The following is a 20,110-nucleotide window of genomic DNA, read 5'->3' on the forward strand; positions in this document are numbered from 1 at the left end:
TAATGGTTTGAGTGCTCTTGACAGATATATAGAGCAAAAAATGTGTCGCTATCAGTAACGCCACAATATTCTTGTATTAACCAGAATTCTAAGCTGGAAACTCTTACACCGAAGTAACACTTAAATTTTTCACCTTGCATTTTCGAAGAACGCTGGTTACAAATTATCCAGGGCTCTTCATAAAATTACGGCTATTTTCGTATATTTACGAGTACTGAGTTCACTTACTTTGATCATTAATCCACAGGAATAACCTCGGCACATTAACAAAACATCCAAAAACTCTTTGAGTCTACAACAAAACCACTCTTATTTCTATCACGTGCATGTTTAACTTGATCTAAACAAAACACGTAACTCGAAGTCAGAATACGAGCAAATTTCTAGGATGATCCAGTTCTCTGAAATTACGGAGAAATCTTCGTTTATTTGAGGTGAATTCTTCTTTGAAAAGTCCGTAAATTTTCGGGGTGACACTAGAACGAAATGCGTTGCGAAGTTTGGTATTCGTTATTCAAGTTACCGGATATGAAATATTTGCTGGAATAAGGCAGCAGTTTCAAATGGTGGTCAAAAGCCAATGGGAAGAGGAAAAATCAATGGAGTGACTATACATCACATTGAAATAAGGGAAATGATTTGACGAAAAAATAAAATTCTCTTGATTGTAGAATCATCTTTAAGATTAAATTGACTGTCAGCAATGATCTGTCGGTTCACGTGCTGCCAACAAAACCGCAGAAACCACAAAATGTAAACAATCGCGTGTACTTGTGTTCAACATATACACTTTTGTAGATAACGTCCCCCCTTCTCAAAATTGAATGTGTAGTTTTTGTATCCGCATTGCAGCTTTGATAAACTAGGGGCAGACTAATTCATAAACATAACAAAGCGTCAAATACGTAGGCCTACTCCATATCATGTGGTTTTTACTTTTTTTTTATTGGTAATCTCGCAGAATTGGCAGATAAAATGTTTCAAATTTCTACAACGTAAAATAAAATTTAGTTTTGAAAAAACTAACAGGAATACAATTTAAGCTATAATATTTCAGTTTGTAGTTGGTTTGGTTATTTTACTATATGAAAAAATTAATATTATGATTTTGACAGCTAGTTATGCTAAATTTACGCATCCGAAGAAAGTGTTATCTGGTGAACATAATTCAACTTAACGCATATAAAATGAACAGTGTTCCACTTAAGTTAAAAAAAATTCATAACCTTGTGGGCATTACTGCAAATGAATATCTTATCATGTTTCCGGCACATAACACTTTGAACAATGACAGTAATAATTTATTATAATATTACTTTATGTACTTTTTAGTTCTCATATCTCACCTTTTCTAGGTGAGTCTTAATGTGTCGAAATTTAATCTGGGAGCTGTTTGGATTTATTTCCTCTCTTAGCGGGGTCACGAAAAGTTCACATTATAAAACACAGAAATGTGATTTGTTTGCAAATAGATAAACCGGTTTCAAAAATATAACAGCCGGCTTTGAGTGTAAAATACGCTATTGTGTTTCTAAAACAAAATTTGTCTCGAAATATTTGTGAAGTTAATTACTTTTATTTCGGACCTAGGTTTTCTATTTATTACCTACCCTTTGTTAGTTTTTATTGTTGTATTTATTATATAGCCTTTAAATACTTTTTATTTAGAATAAATATAGTTAGGAACATTAGTTTTTACTTAATAATAAATATTTAAGCAAGTATAAGGAATTTGTAGTGTCGTCGTCTAGGAAAACACAAAAGCACGATTTTCATACCCTTAAACTAATGATCTCCATAACGGTATTGGGCTCATATATACCGTCTCAGTGCTCATTAATGGCCGTGGATTGGTGGTGGGGAGGGGTGTTTGTGTTCATTACCATTGCTTTTGACCTTCCAACATGAGCATCCCACCTTAGCGATCAAGGCCAAGCGTTTCACAAAAAGCCGCTAGGGAAACCGTTACGATATATTCATTTGAATGGGTTATTGTAAAAAGGTACCTGAGTGCCATTTAGAAAGTTGTGAGAAAAATGTGAAATAATGATTTCCAAGAAAACTTTGGCTTTGTTGGCTGTGTTAACTTTTCACCATAACAAGTCAACACAAAAATATTATTTCATTCTTCCCAACTTTTCTTGTAAATTAGTTTAATTAAAAAAAATTTGGACATGGCCATTGCTTTTTCGCACCGTATATTATAGATAAAACCCGAAGAACGGACAAAGAAAAATGAATACACAAACACACATAATAGAAGCCAAAATCAGTCCATGTCAACTGTTAAAAGTAAAGACAGCACAGAGAATTCCGCGGGAGAAATTGGTCATAACAGTATCACAACATAAACGAAACAGTGGGCTGACAAAAACTAGATAGTTGAAACAAAACTTTACATATAGACCAAAAACCACTCTGGTCAACACACACATACAGAGGAACCCAAAGATGATAGTAAACATTGCTGGGTTACTCTGTCCGTCACTGTGTTGTCCAAAGTTGTTGTCTGTCTGTATTTACTGTCTCATCGTTGACAGCCCACTGTGTTCGTTTTTGTTGTGAGATTATTCTAATCCCTTCCACGGAGTTCGCTGTGCTCTCTTTACATTTAACATTGGACATCGGCTGACTTTGGCTTGTTTCCTGTGTGCTTGTGTGTTCATCTTTTCTTGTCCGTTCTCGGGGTTTTCTCTATGACATACAGTGCAAAATATCAATGGCGTATGCCCAAAATAATGTTTTTAATCAGTATTTCCCGTTGCAAGAAACATTTAAAAAACGTTGGAAATAAGTATCCCACATTTTTCTCACCAGTCATTGTTTTTGATATGTAACATCTTAGCTCTTGGTTTATGGAATTTAGTAGGAGTAATTTCGTGAACAGAACGGAATTCGCACGGAACGGAAATATGTAACTACGATGCTGCCATCTGTGGCGGATGGCGTGAACCAAAGTTCATGGAGAGAAAGGGGTACCTTAAAGTATTAACTGTTAAGTGAATTTTAAGAAGATGGGCAGTGTTTCGATAAAAATTTCTTGTCGAAAATCAGGTCCAAAACCAAGATAGTGTTTGTTCAAGTCTTTTCCGCTTTTATAGGAGCCGTTTAATTCTATATTTAAAAATTTAAGTTGCTAATCAAATGATTAAATAGGCGACGTAGCTGCTGAGGCAGCGAATTCTAGCGGCGGGTGTGGAAACAACGTGTGATTCGCGTCCAGAAAAAAAATAATTTGAAAACACAATTTGGGTATATTTACCACGCTAGACATTATTTAAAAGAATAATACGTAAAATTCCATGTCCAAGTTTCGTATTGTAAGTATATTTGCAACATGAGAACACACGAACTTGCTCGTTGCCGAGGATAGATGTTACACATCTCTGGCGAGTACTGAAAGACTATTATTTTTATTTTGAAAATGCTATTTTCGTTGTTCTCGCCCGTTAGCGCGCCGCGTCTCAGTCCGGCCCGCGCGAGCGCCGGCGATCAATAGACGCGCGACGCGCTAGGGCGGCGGGTGCCGTCCCCGCAGCTGCAGGTTCGGCGCGCGGCCGCCAGGGGCGCCGCGGTCTGCGGCCGGGGAGGGGCGGGGAGGGGAGGGCGCCGGGCGCCGCGGCGGCCAGTCCGCACCGGGCTGCCGGGAGGGGGTGTGGCGACGCCGACGGCCGGCCGACGAGGGAAGGTTGTTCGGCGGGCGAGCGTACGCGGCCAGGGGTGACTGCAGGTATGCCGGGTTGCGTCGGGCCCCCTTTATTCCTCTAGGCCTAGGCGCGACCTGTAGGCCTGCGCCAATAAAAACACCAGCGAGGGAAACCAAAAATTTTGGAACGCTTAACATTACTGAGTCAAAGTGTATACAAACACCATGCATTGTAATAAGATGTGTTATATTAAACGTCACGTGTCAATCCACAAATACCCATACACATTATTGCTTTATTGTTTTTAAACAAACCACGAACAATTCACCACCGATTTATTCATATTTCTTTACTCCGGAGTAATAGAACACCACACCACAAAATGGTACCTAACTTTAAAGGAGAGAAAGTTTTCGATTTATTTCAATTTAATTAGTTTCAGGGTTCTTCGCTAGATATAGAAATTGCTTCATGAAACTTAAACAAATTGTGTTTAGACCTTTTTATTAGACAAATTTATATTTTCAAAATAATAGTTTAATTTTGCATTTGTTAATTTTTTGGGAGGTGATAGTGTTTTAGGACTTTGTATGTAAACAAATTATAATTCAAACATTATGGTATGAGTGATCTGTACTAATACATAAAGTTAAAATTGCATATCATGGAATATATTTCAATAAAAAAATTGATTGGTGTTCTTTACCTACAAATTCTTTTGGCGACAGAATAGCCTTGTAATATATGCTATAGCTACATTATTTAGTAAATTATCTCTGCATTGGCGAAAAGTCGGTCACTATACACGAGTCGAACAAATTCTAGCCACACTTCGAGTCCTAGATTATCCAAGTAAGTACATACGGTACAATGACGAACGTGACGACAAATTTTCAAGAATTTTTAAATCTATCGTCGCCGAACGAATTTGCGAAGTGATGCTGTCTTTAGACCGTCCCGCCCAAAAAGGAACCCCGTCATAGTGACTAGGTGTCATTGTCAGCTGATCTACATTGACTCTCAGCCTGTGAGATCATGTCACCAAAGAGTCACATTCATATGTTGAAAGAGTTTCAGAACAGGATTAATGAACTCAAAGAAAATGAAAATAATATCTGTGACGACGGATTTGTTTTGAGAGATATCTTTGAATACACGCTCGTTCATTACTTTATAATGCTTCAAATTTTTACTTGCATTACGAAAAAATTAAAAATTGGGTTATAGTATTAACGTACACAAATATTTAAGCTAAAAATTTTTTAATCTATCTACATGTATCCGATAGTTCTCCAGTTTTAAATGCATTTTGTGACCAGAAAGTCGAGGATAATTAAGATATATATATATATATATATATATATATATATATATATATATATATATATATATACATGGGAATATATGTATAAACGCAAATTAAAAATAAAACATTTTAATTTCATATAACTTAAGTTAATAGTATTATTTCGTATTTGAGATAATAAGTAGCCATTATTCATTTATTCACATTTCCCGATTAAAATTCAACAATTATAGAGGCAACATTTTATATTTTGACAAAACTAAATTAGTTTATACCTTTTATTGCCCATTCCCATAAATCGACAAGATTCTATATCAATTAAGCCTTTCCTGTATGCCAGTGTTTGTTATTTTAGGGCATTTTTCTCCCTTGGCTAATTATTAGTTTCAGCTAAAACCAAGAATTGGACTACAATTTCATTGTTTGCCTTTGTACGAATACAGTTTTCACGGATTTAATTATATATATAATTAAATCCGTGAAATTATTATATTTATATTATTTTATTTATATTATTATATATAATTAAATCCGTGAAAACTGTATTCGTACAAAGGCAAACAATGAAATTAGTAGTCCAATTCTTGGTTTTAATATAAATAAAATAATATAAATATAATAATTTCACGGATTTAATTATATATATAATTAAATCCGTGAAAACTGTATTCGTACAAAGGCAAACAATGAAATTGTAGTCCAATTCTTGGTTTTAGCTGAAGCTAATAATTAGCCAAGGGAGAAAAATGCCCTAAAATAACAAACACTGGCCTACAGGAAAGGCATAATTAATTGATATAGAATCTTGTACGTATCGAATCTGGGTACGTAAATGGATAGCCCAATTAAAGATTTTACTACACAGTTTTATTGATTGCCAATATTTACCTCACAACAAATAATATTCTAAAAATGCCTAGTAATCAATTACACTTAAAAATGTTTATTTCCCAGTCACTCGATTTACACACACACACACACACACACACACACACACACATATATATATATATATATATATATATATATATATATATATAATTACAAGCGCGTTGGAACGAGACGGTAATAAAACTATTTCTAACCAATCACGTTCGCCACATTTACGTGTCTAGGTTTTTTTTCTTACGATGTCATTGATAAAACATAGTTAACTGTTAGTCAAAAAATGATTCTTTTCGAAACAATTATAAAAGCCTTTTTTTTTTCAATCAGGTTTCCGTGATGAAAGACATGGTGCCTCGAAGCCATCCTTGCCAGATTGTCCCGAGGCAATGTCCATGAACAAGCCTTCAAGTGTAGATGAGGAATCCTCTTCAGGACAGCCTTGCAAGGCTTCCTGGCTTGCCACTTGCTCTTAACTGGTCTGAGTTATGCCACATCTGCTGCCTGCGACCAACGGTATTTCTGCATTCTTCACTTAACTGGTAGATTGAGACTTCTGTAACCTTATGAATGCTGCAAAACACACACTAAGATTTGTTTCAGTATAACGTAAAGAAGAGACACATCCATAAATCTAAATAAACTATATTTTATTTTTTAATAAATCAATTAATATTCATTTATTTATTCTTTTTTTAAAAAACTTTGTTTCCATAGGAAAAATTAAACTTTAAGGTTATTTAAAGATAAAAATCCAATTTGCTTATTAATATGTACACTTAAGTTAAAGTTACATTAGGTTTATCTGGAAACTATATATTTTTTAAAAATTTATATTTATAACAATAATGAAATAATTTTAAATATAACTTAAAACTAATTTTAAGAAACAACTTAAAAATCCACAATGTTAAACACGTTCTTTGAATGATTATTGCAATGGGGAAGCTTGATTTAAAAGATTTTCGTGAACATAAGCCATTGTTGGTTTTAACTCTCTGTCATAGAGAAACCACAAAAGTGAACAAGAAAGATGAACACACAAATATACAGAAAACAAGCCCAAAATCAGCTGATGTCGGGTGTTGAACACACAAACATCACTGAGAGAATTCCGTGGAAGGAATTATTCGGTAAAAAATATCACAAAATCATTAACAGTGTGGGCTGAGCACAACGAGACAGTTGTAAAAAAAAAACAGAAAATTCAGACAAGCAATAACCTTAGACAACACAGCGACATATAAACGAAACTAACTGTGATACAAAACAGATAATCTGGACAACACAACGATAACACAGCGACAAAACAGCGACGCACAGGCGAACCCGGCGATGAAACTAAACACGTATTCCGGACCCCACAATGGCGACGGCACAGACGAACACTTCCTACACTGAAAACTGTTCCTGTGCTTTAACAAGGAAAACTTTGGAAACTCAGTTGCCAGTGACACCACATGTAAAACTACAAGGCAGGACTTTGTACCAAATTACAGATGACACTCTTGTATTTTGATGTTATTATGGCAGGTGTCAGCGGCAAACTAGGTTTTAGGTCGTTTGCTATCGGCCACCATCACGTTGTAAATGTATTTAATATTACCATTTAAAAAATATTAATTTAAAACAATCATCGCAGTGAGGTTGTTTCGAACAGAGGGAAGCTGTTGCACATGTTAACTTTGGGAATTATAGACATTAACCACTAGACTAAACTATCAGAAGTTAGGATAACAACAAGAAAAAATTATTTTCAAAGCATGCCTTGAGCCTCTGGCAAGCTTACAGTTCTAGTTTCGTGGGAAATCACGTTTGTCACGTTTGTGCTTCAGCACGAGACGCCACTGCTGCGACCTTTTGCGACTGCCGGTAACTACGCGTTTACGCAAGAGTTAATTTGTGACCTTACATGCGTGGCGCTTGTAATTTTACAAGCAGATGATACCGCAAGACACACTGTTGTAGTTTTACAAGGGATGGCGAAAGCACAGACAAATTCCTTGTAAATTCTACAACATTTTTGTGAGCGTAAGACAAACAGTTGCGACGTTTCGGGAACATCGGGCACAAACTGACAGAGAACACGCCACCGTGACCTCACAAGCCTGGCCGGGAGCGCGTGTCTGCGACCCAGGGACTGTGCGTTCCTGCGATTCGCTGTGTGGGGTGTCGATATATGTCGTTACTTTGTTCTACTCACTGGAAACGACGGCGGAGCGCGAAATGTGCGACTCCAAGACGAAGAGTAGCTCATGGTCCAGAAAAGTAAAAAAGGCCTGTCGCTTGTTGATTGGCTCTGTTTTTATTAGTGTGGATGTGGGCTGGGGGGGGGGGGGGGGGAGGTCACTCTCTCCCCTCAGTTAGTCGCACTGAAAAAAATAATTATTTGTACTTTTACAAAAGATTCCTTTGGTAACCCGTTGTCAAGAAGCAGTTTGTAATACTACTACAATATTTTGTAACTTTGTCTAACACATGGCTATGGTTATTTTTGCACGCATGAAATACGTTTTCCGAGATAATAATGAGTATTTCTTACGAAAATTGGCGCATACTTTTATTTTTTAATTGATGTTTCATTCAAGCAAAATGTTTTCAAACCATGGAATAGATAATCGAATTTTCAACAAGTTGACTTTATTTTGTTTTACTGTGCTTACTAATATTGGAAAGCTATTCAGGAAACGGTTTACAAATAACTTAAACTATTTGAGGTACTGGGACAACACCAAGCGTAAATGCACAGGATAAGAATCCAAACGTAGTATTACCGTGAACCCATTTTGTAGTAATACAATTTAATTCATGCAAATGTTCAAATGTACAAAGATCTATAATTTTACATTAATATTTGTATTCCATTTACAAAAAAAAAACCTACAGTGTGTTTTATGCATGTGAGTGTCGTGATGTCTGCATTTGGAAGATTGTTGTTGGTTCTGTGTCAAAGTGGCCTAGTTAAACTCGTTGTGCGTGTGGTGTGGAGTTACAAGGCCACTTGCGACAGTCCGGTTGAAAACAGGATGTGTCTCCCCTCTGACACATCAGACACTCGAGGAGTCACGTCGTCACGAGAGCGCAGTCAGTGAGGGAGAGAGCGCGTGCAGTAAGTAGACACTGGAGCTCAAGTCATAAGAGAAAGTGAGTCTTTCAGCACTCGCCAGTGATGTGTCTACATCTAACCTCGGTAACGAGAAAATTCACGTGTTCTCACGTTGTTCGTGTTATTATTATTTATAATGTGGGGAGAACTGGGTTAGCAAGGGACAGTCCAATTAAGTTTTATTACAGTTTTATTGATTACAAAAAAATTACATTAGTAATAAATGATTGTGCTTAAAAATTTCCGATCTAAAATCACTGGCACTAATAAATGTTTGTCAAGTTCCGCAGTCCGCACACCTCACTGGAGCTAGGCTCAACAATGGTTCGCCCCTTACCTCGCCCTTACACAGTCTCGTGCCACTCAGTCCACTCTCGATCCCGTCGCTCCGCGTCACGCCACTCTCGAGGGGTCTCTCACCGTCTTCCGATATCGCACTTCACCTCGCTCGCAGAACGTTCGGAACTCCGGAACTGTCGCCGAACTGTCGCAGAGGCCGACGTCGCTGCTTAAGTAGTCTGTGGCCCCCTTCCCGAACCGACGAGAGTAGCTGTGACGAGTCGCGTCATCCCGGGAAATCCGACGCCCGAACAAAAGAGAAGAGCGGCTTCCATTATCGCCACTCCACACGGCGGCCCGCGGAATTCCCAAGGCCGCTCAGCGAGAGATAACAGCGCCGAGGCAGGACGATGCGCGGGGAGTGGAGGGGGAGAGGGGTTAGCAATGACCCTTGTAATCCGGCCAGGCGCGCGTGGCATGCCTTACGTCAGTGGAGGCCACGTGGCCGTGCAGGGCTGCCAGCCAACTCCAAACCTGGCATCGCGGTCTGGTCTCTCGCGTTCGGTACAGTATAAAACTCGAACACGAAATATAACGTAGCATTATTTAAAATAATGCTGAGTTTGATGAATTTATACTATTCGATTTTCAAATACCAAAATTTCTGGATGCGAACACAAACATACATTTTTGCACCCGCCGCTAGAAATCGCTTCGTTGCTTGCCACCATCACGCGCTGATGGCAGCACGAAACAGGCGGAAATTTTAAACTATTAGCAACAGAACCGATAAAAGCGAAAAAAATTGAAAAATACTAAACCCCAGCTTGGACCTGATTATTGACAAGGAATTCTTATTAAAATATTGCCCAGCTTGTTAACATTCATTAAAACGCTAATACTATAGGGTTTCCGCACACATTAGAAGTTATACTTCTATGTCATTACTAAAATACTAACCTGAAACATTTTAAAACATATATTATCACACCAAGTATATGCTTGTATATTTCTTTTCGCTCAAATGACTATCAGTCTGTAAATACTTAAAACAAAGAAACCTTAAACTTATTGATCTGTTTGAAAATTATTATTGTATATTATATTATTACGAATAAAAAGTAATTTTTTTTCCGGTGACGGAGTTTGAACCACGTCAAAAATTAGCTATTGAGCTTTACAAGCGGGCGCTCAACCGCTGTGGTACTTCTTTTTAAATATGACTCGCACACTGGCAAGTTTTTTTAATGTTTCCAATGGGCTAAACATATCTCTCCTTACTGTTGTATTTATTTAGGTAACCCCGAGTCGATGTGTAGTTGTAATTGTAGTTGTTGGATAAGCGCCACGGAGACGATTAAGACAACACAAATTACATCCATGTCTTACCCGGGATTCTAACCCAGAGCCCCCGCACCTAAACCCGGTGCGTTTCCGACTACGTAACAGAGGCCGACAACCGCCGCGCATTCTGGGATTTCTAAATTATAATGTATATTACAATCAGTGTAGTATCAATTTACTTACGTATTTTAAAAACTTGTAATTAATTATCATTTACTATGACTCTTTTAGTTTACCAAATATATTCCAGGGTAGTTTCACTATCGTTAAGTTTAATTTGGCACACCAAGCCGCAGACTACAATGGGGCGAATGTTAAATCAGCCAAGGTAGCATAATGGTTCGTTTAGAAAAAGAAAAATCATTAAAGTACAGAATTATATTATCTGGAAAGAAGCCCCGGGCAAAACAACTAGCGAGACCTAGCCACGGGGGCGGTGATGACTTGTACGGGGCCAAGGTCAGCACTTCATCAAAATAATATTATTTTTTTAATTTGAATTGTAATATTAGTGTAAAATTGCAGAAATTACTAAATTAGTGCATTTACATGATTACTACAAAATATTACTACAAAATAGTGTTAGCATTAATACTGAGTTCGGATTCTTACCCGGGCATTTATGCTGTTATCCCAGTACCTCAAATTGTCAGTTATTTGTAAACCGTTCCCTCAATAGCTTTCGAGTATTAATTTGCTACCATTTCTTGGACATACGCCATTGATGTTTTTCATTGTTTGTCATGGGAAAAATTCACAAATGTAAAATAGTAAATAAAATGAAAACTTAAACCCACAGAAAACAAGCCTAAGTCAGCTTATGTTAAACAGATAAACCCAGCGATAACCCAGATATTATAGACAACATAACGACAACAACATCGACGAACACACTAGGTTTCCTTTGACAAAACAGTTGCGACGTTTCGAGAACTGGCATCTGTTCCCGTCATCAAATTGTTTGTCTGTATTTTATGTTCTTATTAAAACTGTTCTCGTTGTTGTCAACCCACTGTTAGTCTGTGCTGTGGTATTTTTCCGACTAATTCCTTCCACAGAATTCTCTCTGTGCTGTCTATTGTGTTCAAAATTTGATATAAGATAATTTTTGGTTTATTTTCTGTGTGTTTGTGCATTCATCTTTCTTGTTCATTCTTCTGGTTTCTCTGTAACATACAGTTAAAACCAGCAAACGGCATATTCATGAAAATCTTTTAAATTCAATTATTCAAGTTATCGTCTAGAATTTATTTATCAAATTTACAAATCAATGTATTTTTTGTTAATTCAGTGGGATGTTTAATACATTTATAAATACACTAGCGACCCGCCCCGGCTTCGCACGGGTGCAATGCTGATACTAAATATACTACAGAATCTATACTAATATTATAAAGCTGAAGAGTTTGTTTGTTTGGTTGTTTGTTTGAACGCGCTAATCTCAGGAACCACTGGTCCGATTTGAAAAATTGTTTCAGTGTTGGATAGTACATTTATCGAGGAAGGCTATAGGCTATATTATATTTCAATAACATTAGGGATCCTTACTAAAAGTCCAATTTAGAATCAAATGCGTTGGAGGGGGTTAGATACAACATGCAGTACACGTACGAAGTGTGTGTTGACAATGCCGCAGGCGCTAGAAGTTTATTTCCTATTGCCTATTAACATTGTTGCCACGCACTAGATGCCTTATCATTCTTAATTTTCCCATACAAGTAAAAAACACCCGTGTGATATTAACAACGAAGCAATCAGTACCCTCATATAGAATACATAGAGTTAGTGTGAGGTATATATGTAGATATAAAGAGATAAATACAGATAGAGAGATACATAGATATATAGGACTATAGATGTAAATAGATATAAATATATATTTAGAGACATGGATAGATTATTTGTATATGTGTAACTACTTCAAACATATTACAAAACAAAACTGAATGAGACATTGCAATGCATGCCGAGAATTAGCTAGATAATGGAATCTTTTCAATATTAGTAATCCCTTATTTTTCAGTTTTTTTTCTATATTGCTTTATAGAGTCTAGATGACATACAGACCAGGTAAATAACTATAAACTGGCAGAATAATGTCTGTCGGGATCGGAAAGTGATATAAATTATTTTGCACACTTCACATTCAAATTAAGAAGACAATTACTAACTACATCTGATCTCTAATCAGTTCCCCTTCACCTTGTGTTCAGCCCGGGCAACGCTGGGTACTGCAGCTAGTGTCTTTATATACAGGCCCCCCGGCCGGTACCGCCGCAACCGCTATGTCCCTGCATTTTAAATCTGTAATATCTTCGAAAATATTCATTTAAATTTCATGCTGTACAGAGCCATATTTATCTATATTAAATGCACAAGTTATTTAAGGTACTTAATTAGATAAGGATTAATGCTGTAATGCTTAAAATCGCTTCGTAAATAAGCCATTATTTTTCGTAAAACGTAAAGGATAAAAAAATGGTTATTGTGGGTTATAACTAAGTTATAAACATATACCATCCCGGACTTTTTTGTAGATCTTTTTAAGGTGTACAATACTGTAGCACATTATTTTGATCTATCTCGTAGGGTTCAGCCAGCGTTTGCAATGTAAGCGCAAAAAAAAAGTGTTCATTTACGACATCACATTAGAAACCACTAAAATTATCAGTGTTTCTCTACTATATGATGCATGTATTATACATATAAACCTTCCTCTTGAATCACTCAATCTATTAAAGAACACCGAATCATAATTACGTTGCGTAGTTTTAAAGATCTAGGCATACATAGGGACAGACAGACAGCGGGAAGCGACTTTGCTTTATACTATGTAGTGATTTGCTTTTTAACTTTAAAACCATTGAAATATAAGAAATGTCAATTGCTATTGGATTTTTGGATACAGTTATATTCTCGGAAACCGTTTGAGATATCACAATACAAAAAGTACTAAATAATCTTGGGGTTACTATCTGAAACTTGTTCGAATTACAAGTTACACCTGAAACGCTTGAATTACATCATTACGTACAAATAACATTTTTGATAACGTTTGGGTGAATAATTTTATAACAGGAGAAATAAATATACAGAAATTTTTTAATAAACAATATATTCTAGTTATTTGTACCGACTGTATTGATTAATTATTGCATTGATTGTATGAACACATTCTTCAGAAATTATTTTTGTAAGGAAAAATATTTTATGTACTGCCTATGACGTACGTATCACAACCAAGACTGATTTTATCGAGTTTAACCGTATACAGGCTCTAAGTCTATATTCCAGTTAGCCGGTTTACATGAAGTTTATAAACAATAATCTCATTAAACTAATTGTTACATTCCTATCCTAACAATAATAATTTGGCATAATTTGATGCAAGAATAAATGAAGAAAGTTCATCTATTTTGGGCAGATAACGTGTTGTGGGTCTCGCCTGTATATTCTATTTACGACGTCATACTACCGACCTTCAATTACACACTCCTTGACCTAAAGTTCTACACTTTTCAAACATTGGCGATGAAACGGGTCGAGCTAATGAAATCGTAAAAGTCTGTAGTAAAAGCGGAGGCTGTGGTTTTCAATTCCTCTGCTCTCCTCCCATGACCCTTCATCATCAAACGCTCTTTACAACTCTTTTACCCCGGACCGTGTTCGATGCGGTTTAAGTCCACATTGTGAGGGCCTGTGAGTGCAACTTACAGCCTTATATTGGCACTGTAGCGCAGGAATACTAGGGTATTTTATTAGTTCCCTACCTCACTCGGAATACTCGGGAAACCATCTTTTTTGGGGGGGAAATAGACCTCCAGTTTCATCACTTATGAAATTATAAAACCTGATTAAAATTTTGCACACCCGAAAACCAAACATAATATTGAAAAAAAAAAAATGGAATTTTGAATCTCTGTTTGGAACTATCATCCAGATGGCACTGAATGTATTGAATTGAAGGTTTCCGAGTATTTTTAAGTAAACAATTAAACCAGTTTTCACATTTTAGATCTGTAAACAATACAAATGAAAAAATATTTTTTGTTCTAAATTAATTTTTTCCTTTAGATTTGATTATTACAACAGTAAAAACAATTGAAGACATAGCGAAAAAAAAAATACAATTGCTGCTAAAATCTCTGACACACTATTAAATTTTCATCTCCAACTATATATTTGACAACAAATTTTGAAGGGTAATATTGGTTAAATGCAGCTTCCAATTTTCTCCATTAAATAATTTTGAAGAGATTACTTCAAACATGTTTCTAATCATTCACTTTATCAAAGTTTAATATGATACTGAGCTGTTTCCACTTTTTAAATTATTTTTACTTAATGTTAAAATAAAAATAATGAATGATCACATTCTGGATGAAAAATTAAAAAAAAAGAAAACTTCTTACATTTTTATGCGTCTCTTAACCCTAAAATATTGTAATTTTGATTCAATTAAATCACTTTTGCATAATGAAATTAATGTTCTGCGATCATAAACTATTTGCTGAAAAATTATTTTACAGACGACATTCCTATGAACATTGTTTTACATTCATAATCTTTTTTTCTCCCACGTGTCCTTCGCGATTTTAAAGATTCGTTCAGATGGAAACGCCCACCATCTCTGTTTTAACTGGGCACGAATATAATTAACTGATTTCACAGAACATCCAAAAATATTATACACAACTTTTGCAATATAAAGAAAAGTGAGCGAGCCTCTCAGTACTCGCCAGTGATGAATAAACATCTAATCTTGGTAACGAGAAAATGCATGTGTTCTGATGTTGCAAACATCCTTATAAAACAAAACTTGGACACGAATATTTAACGTAGAATTCTTAAAAATAATTCCGAGCATAATAAGTATGCGCAGGTTGTGTTTTATACTACATTTCTGGAGGTGAATCATACGCAGTTTTTGCACCCACCGCAAGAATTCACTGCCGGAGCAGCCACGTCGAATATAGAATCATTAGAGTTTCAGAGAGAAATTTAAAATGATATAATGAAACGGCTCCGATAAAAGCGAAAATACTTGAAAAATAAAAATACCAAACCACGGGTTTGGACCTGATTTTCGACAAGGATTTTATTATAATACTCCCGATCTCGTTAAAATTCATTAAATAGTTATAGTATTAAGTTACCCTTTGTCTTTGCGAACTTTGGTTCACGCCATCTGCCTAAAATGGCAGCAGCGTGGTTACACGTTTCTGTTTTTTTGACTTTCGTCGCATGCACTAAATTATTCATACCAAACGCAGTTTAACAAATGCTAAGATGTTACACATCAAAAATATTTGGATGAAACTCATTTGATCAAAATTGTCAAACTAATATGGCTGCGCTGGTGACATTTTTAGGTGACGTCATAACCCTCGATCATTTTTGACCTATGTACCTACTTCATTGGAAGATGTTGGAAGCGAAAGTTTTACGGTGTGACAGGGGCTTTGCAAGTTTACGGGAATGTTTATTAACGCTGAACTTTTTTTATTTTTGCGTGGCTTGGCATTGGTACGGCTTTCTCTCTTGTGTTATTTCCTTAAGTAATTATGTCCACAAACGCGAGAAATTAATATTTTGGGATATTACTCCTTGGGTGTGATGTGGTAAATGACGTAAGTAAATGGTTCATATAACTTAAATTTTTCAGAGTTAAAACCAATGCTGCTGGTCATTTCAGAGCATAGTTTCAATTTATTTAAAATAAAAAAAAAACTTCATTTAATTTTACTGAGCTGTCAAAGTCGTAAAAATTTTGAGAATTTTAAATTATATAATTTATATAAATTATATAATATATATAAATTATATAATTTTTCAGATATAAATTTCTACTAGGCTTTAATTATGAAGAGTTTTGGTTATTAATTCAATTTTACTGTCGAATTTGACTATGCACAAAAACATTAAAAACATAATTTTGGCAGTCAATTTTGCAAAAAAGTATGCAATATAACTATACATTTTTTTAAATTTCGTTGATGTTATAAAACGATGACCTGAACGGGACAAACGGTCCGAGCGAAGGCGCAGTCAGGGAGGGAGTCAGCGGAGGAGTGAGAGAGAGAGTGAGAGTGTGGAGGAGGATAGCAAAAGGAGGAGGGGAGTTGGCAGTTGGTCCAAGGCAGTCCAGTGCCAAGCGACCAAGACGGCCAATGGGGCCGCGACAGTCGACTGGCGCCCGCAGTGTCCCATCCATCAGCGCAGCGCGAGGCTCCAGCGAGGAAACAAGTGCTCCGACAGACTGTCGCGTGACCAGGCTGCTCACGGGCCCTCTGACGCCAAACGTGGTTGCGTTCCGTAAACATCTTTCGCGAGGGGGGGGGGGGGGTTTGTCGTTGTTTACCTCCTCAATCGCACTGGAGTTGGATGTTGTTTTTAGAGACAGTAAAAAGTCGCGTATTCATGTCGCGATAGGTTGATCCCAAAATAGTTTACACTTGTCCCCATGTTATCTGAAGGACTGACGACGATGAATGAGAAACAGTCAGTCGAAGAAGAAGCGAATCCACGGCAACCCAGGGGAGACATATCTCATTAGCCAGGAGCCAATGAACACGAGCCACTAGCACGATTGTGCAGAGGACCATGCAGTTAACTTTGGAGGTCAATGACCTCGTAAATTGTTCCAGTGCCTAGTTAATTAAAAATTTTGTTAATTCAAAAGAAAAAACGTGTAAGCCTAAGGAATCAATTTAATTCGAGCTGATGTCATTAATAAATCACCCTGTACGCAACCTTAACCTGAGAAGTGGAATTTTTGAAACACAAACAGGGAGATGGGATCTCTCTTATCGCAATTTTTTTGTTTTGTTTTTGCTTGGAATGTTTTCAGAGAAGATACCAAAATTGTTAGAATTTACTAAAAAATATTTTGGAAATACGCGTTTTAGCCCTTTTTTATTTTATTTTTTCAAAAAATGCAATTTAAAAAATAAATCCTGATACATAACTACTCAGCGTATTCTCAAATGGTTGTCGTGAACAGACCCGAGTCTGGTAGCTCTGCGCACCGGTACTCGCTCACATCGCCGGGGCCTGAAACCACCTGTTAGGCCCCAAGATTGCCTCCGCCCGGCGCTCGCTGAATAAACAATACGACTGCAGCCTGCTCTTCCAAACGGGCCGTTAAGCCTCGATGTACTGCTCGTGCATAACGGCGCGCGCTAAGCCCCGCCGAGCGGCATTAACGACCTAGTGAGCGACGCGGCGCTCGGAAGAGTGTGTACAGCGGCTCTCCATATCACATTTCTGGTTTTTCGCTCATTGCAGTTTTACATAAATTAATTCATCGAAAATTAGTTTATAGAAGCAATTATCTATGAGGTAACCAACAATGGAATCTCAAAAAAGGAACTTCCAGCGAGTGACCGCGACACAACTAGCTAAAAAAAATTGTAATTATGAATGTTTTCTTGACTTTTTACAAATAACAGATAACAAGGAGAATATATCTGGTGATAACTTTCGGTACAGAAAACAAAATGCAATTTTTATATAATGGGATATCTAAAAAATTGTCCCAGATAAAATATTATGGCTTGAAAAGAAGGTAACACACCAGATTTGAGAAAGGGGGGGGGGGGAGGTGAAACCAAGCCTTAAGGGAGTAGTTTCCTAAAATATTATTCATCTAATATTTCGCACCTTCATTTTAAATAAATTCATAACATTAATTTATAAAAGTTATTTTTTCTACTAAGAAAGTCCTTATTAATGTTTTTCTGAGCTTAAGGGCATTTTTTATGTCAGTTCCTAGCATGTTCTGAAAGCTTTAAAACATGTGGTAATTAGCTTTTGGTTAACCGTTCGTATGTACACTTTGTATTCAAATATTTTTTTTTTAGAATAGCAATCATGAATCAATAAAAAATAAGGTTATTCTAAAACCCTGAAAATTTTCTATTCTGGAAAATACTAATTAGAAAGATATCAAAGAAACACACCTATTGTAGCCGTTACCATGGTGCGACATCTGGAAATTTTTTATATAGTTTTTCGTTTCATAGTCCATAGACCCTAAAACCTTCGTCAACTCAAAAGTTGATATATATATAACAATGTGAAACAATTTGTGATAATACAAACCATTTTGCAACGGTTTGAAAAAAACCCGGGGTTGAAATAAGAATATAAATAAAACTTCCCTGCCATGTACTCTATAGAATTAATATTTATTTTTGCTTAAAATTTTAAATATTGTATAAAATTTTTGTATGAAGTAAATTTTATGTAACAAAACGTTAGTGCAAGGGGTGGAAATAATAAGTAAAGAAAGACAAAAAAAAGTGTAACTTTTAGGTAGATTTCAAATAAATACTACATTTTGTAGGCGTTACCACGATCGATTTCTAAAATAGTTGTATTTAGTTTTTAGTTTCATGGTCCATAGACCCCAAAACCTAAGTCAACTTAGAAATTTATATTTATTTATATATATGCTATTAAATCCGTTATAATATATTGTAAAAATCCTAAACTGTATCTAAAATCTTTAGGTGCAACAATTTTTGATTAAACGAACTATAATTATAATGAAAACAGGGGTTGAAATATTAAAAATATTTATTCTTCCTTAGTATCAAATTCGTCGGAATGTATTTTTAACCATTTTAATATTACTTTAAACCTTTACTAAGGAAATATATATAAATATATGCTATCAAATATTAGTGCAAGGGATGAAAAGTACTGTTTAAAGGTCAAAAATAAATTCATAACTACCTTAGTAGGCATAAAAAGAAATTTGTTCTAAGCTTTTCAATGTTGGATGCACTGAATTAAAAACATACAATATATTTTCACTGCATAGAATATGAGAAAATATTTCATGGATAATTTTTGAATATTGGCGAACAAATAGGATTTTGAGTACATTTAAGTTCTTAAAATGTCCGAGGAGTTTATAAGAAGTTTCCAAAACATTTTCAGAATGAATAGGTACTTGGTAATCTACCTACACCTGTAGGCTGTGCCAAAAGGCTGTGGGGAAAATCCAGTAGCTACAGCCCTGGTAGGCCGAAAAAATCACTGTATGGTAGGCTACGAGGTGAAAGACACAACCACAGAAAATTACACCAAAACACTACATCTTGGTATGAAATAAAAAAGGGTAATTAGCTCCTTTTTTTTACCTCTCGGGACTACATCCTTTCAGAGAGACTTAGGACGCAAAACAAAAAAACAGCAAACAAGAAACGCGCATCAGACCTTCCGCGAGGTAACCGAGAGACTCCCTGGAGGGAGGCGGTGGGTCGCATAGTTGAAGCCGGTCTCAGGCCCAGGAAGGGGGTGGGGCTTAATAGTTTCAACTTTGGCCGACAGAGAGGGCGTTGCGCTGGGAGCGGTGCAACGCGGCTTACAGTAGGTACAACAAGGAGGAGGGGTTTAGAGTAGATTTAGAGCTAAAGATGGCGCTCTCTGGTGGCAGAAACCAGGACAAACATAGGCCTTGATTTAGTTCGAGGACAGTCCGACAGGTGTCGCACGGGGTCCACGGCAGGGGTAGTGGTCGCTAAGTTCTGCCAG

At 36.3% G+C, this 20,110-nt stretch overlaps 1 protein-coding gene across 1 annotated transcript in view; it reads left to right on the forward strand.

Annotated features, from left to right (window-relative positions):
* Nucleotides 1-3,627: 3,627 nt before the first annotated feature.
* The window catches only part of LOC134539902 (protein tipE), a 73,758-nt gene continuing 57,275 nt past the window's right edge, over nt 3,628-20,110 (forward strand). The window contains exon 1 of the mRNA XM_063382254.1: nt 3,628-3,730. The gene's annotated coding sequence lies outside the window, so the exon portion shown is untranslated. The remainder of the gene's footprint in view (nt 3,731-20,110) is intronic.

This window comes from Bacillus rossius, chromosome 1 (genome assembly GCF_032445375.1).
Source record: "Bacillus rossius redtenbacheri isolate Brsri chromosome 1, Brsri_v3, whole genome shotgun sequence".
NCBI lineage: Eukaryota > Metazoa > Arthropoda > Insecta > Phasmatodea > Bacillidae > Bacillus > Bacillus rossius.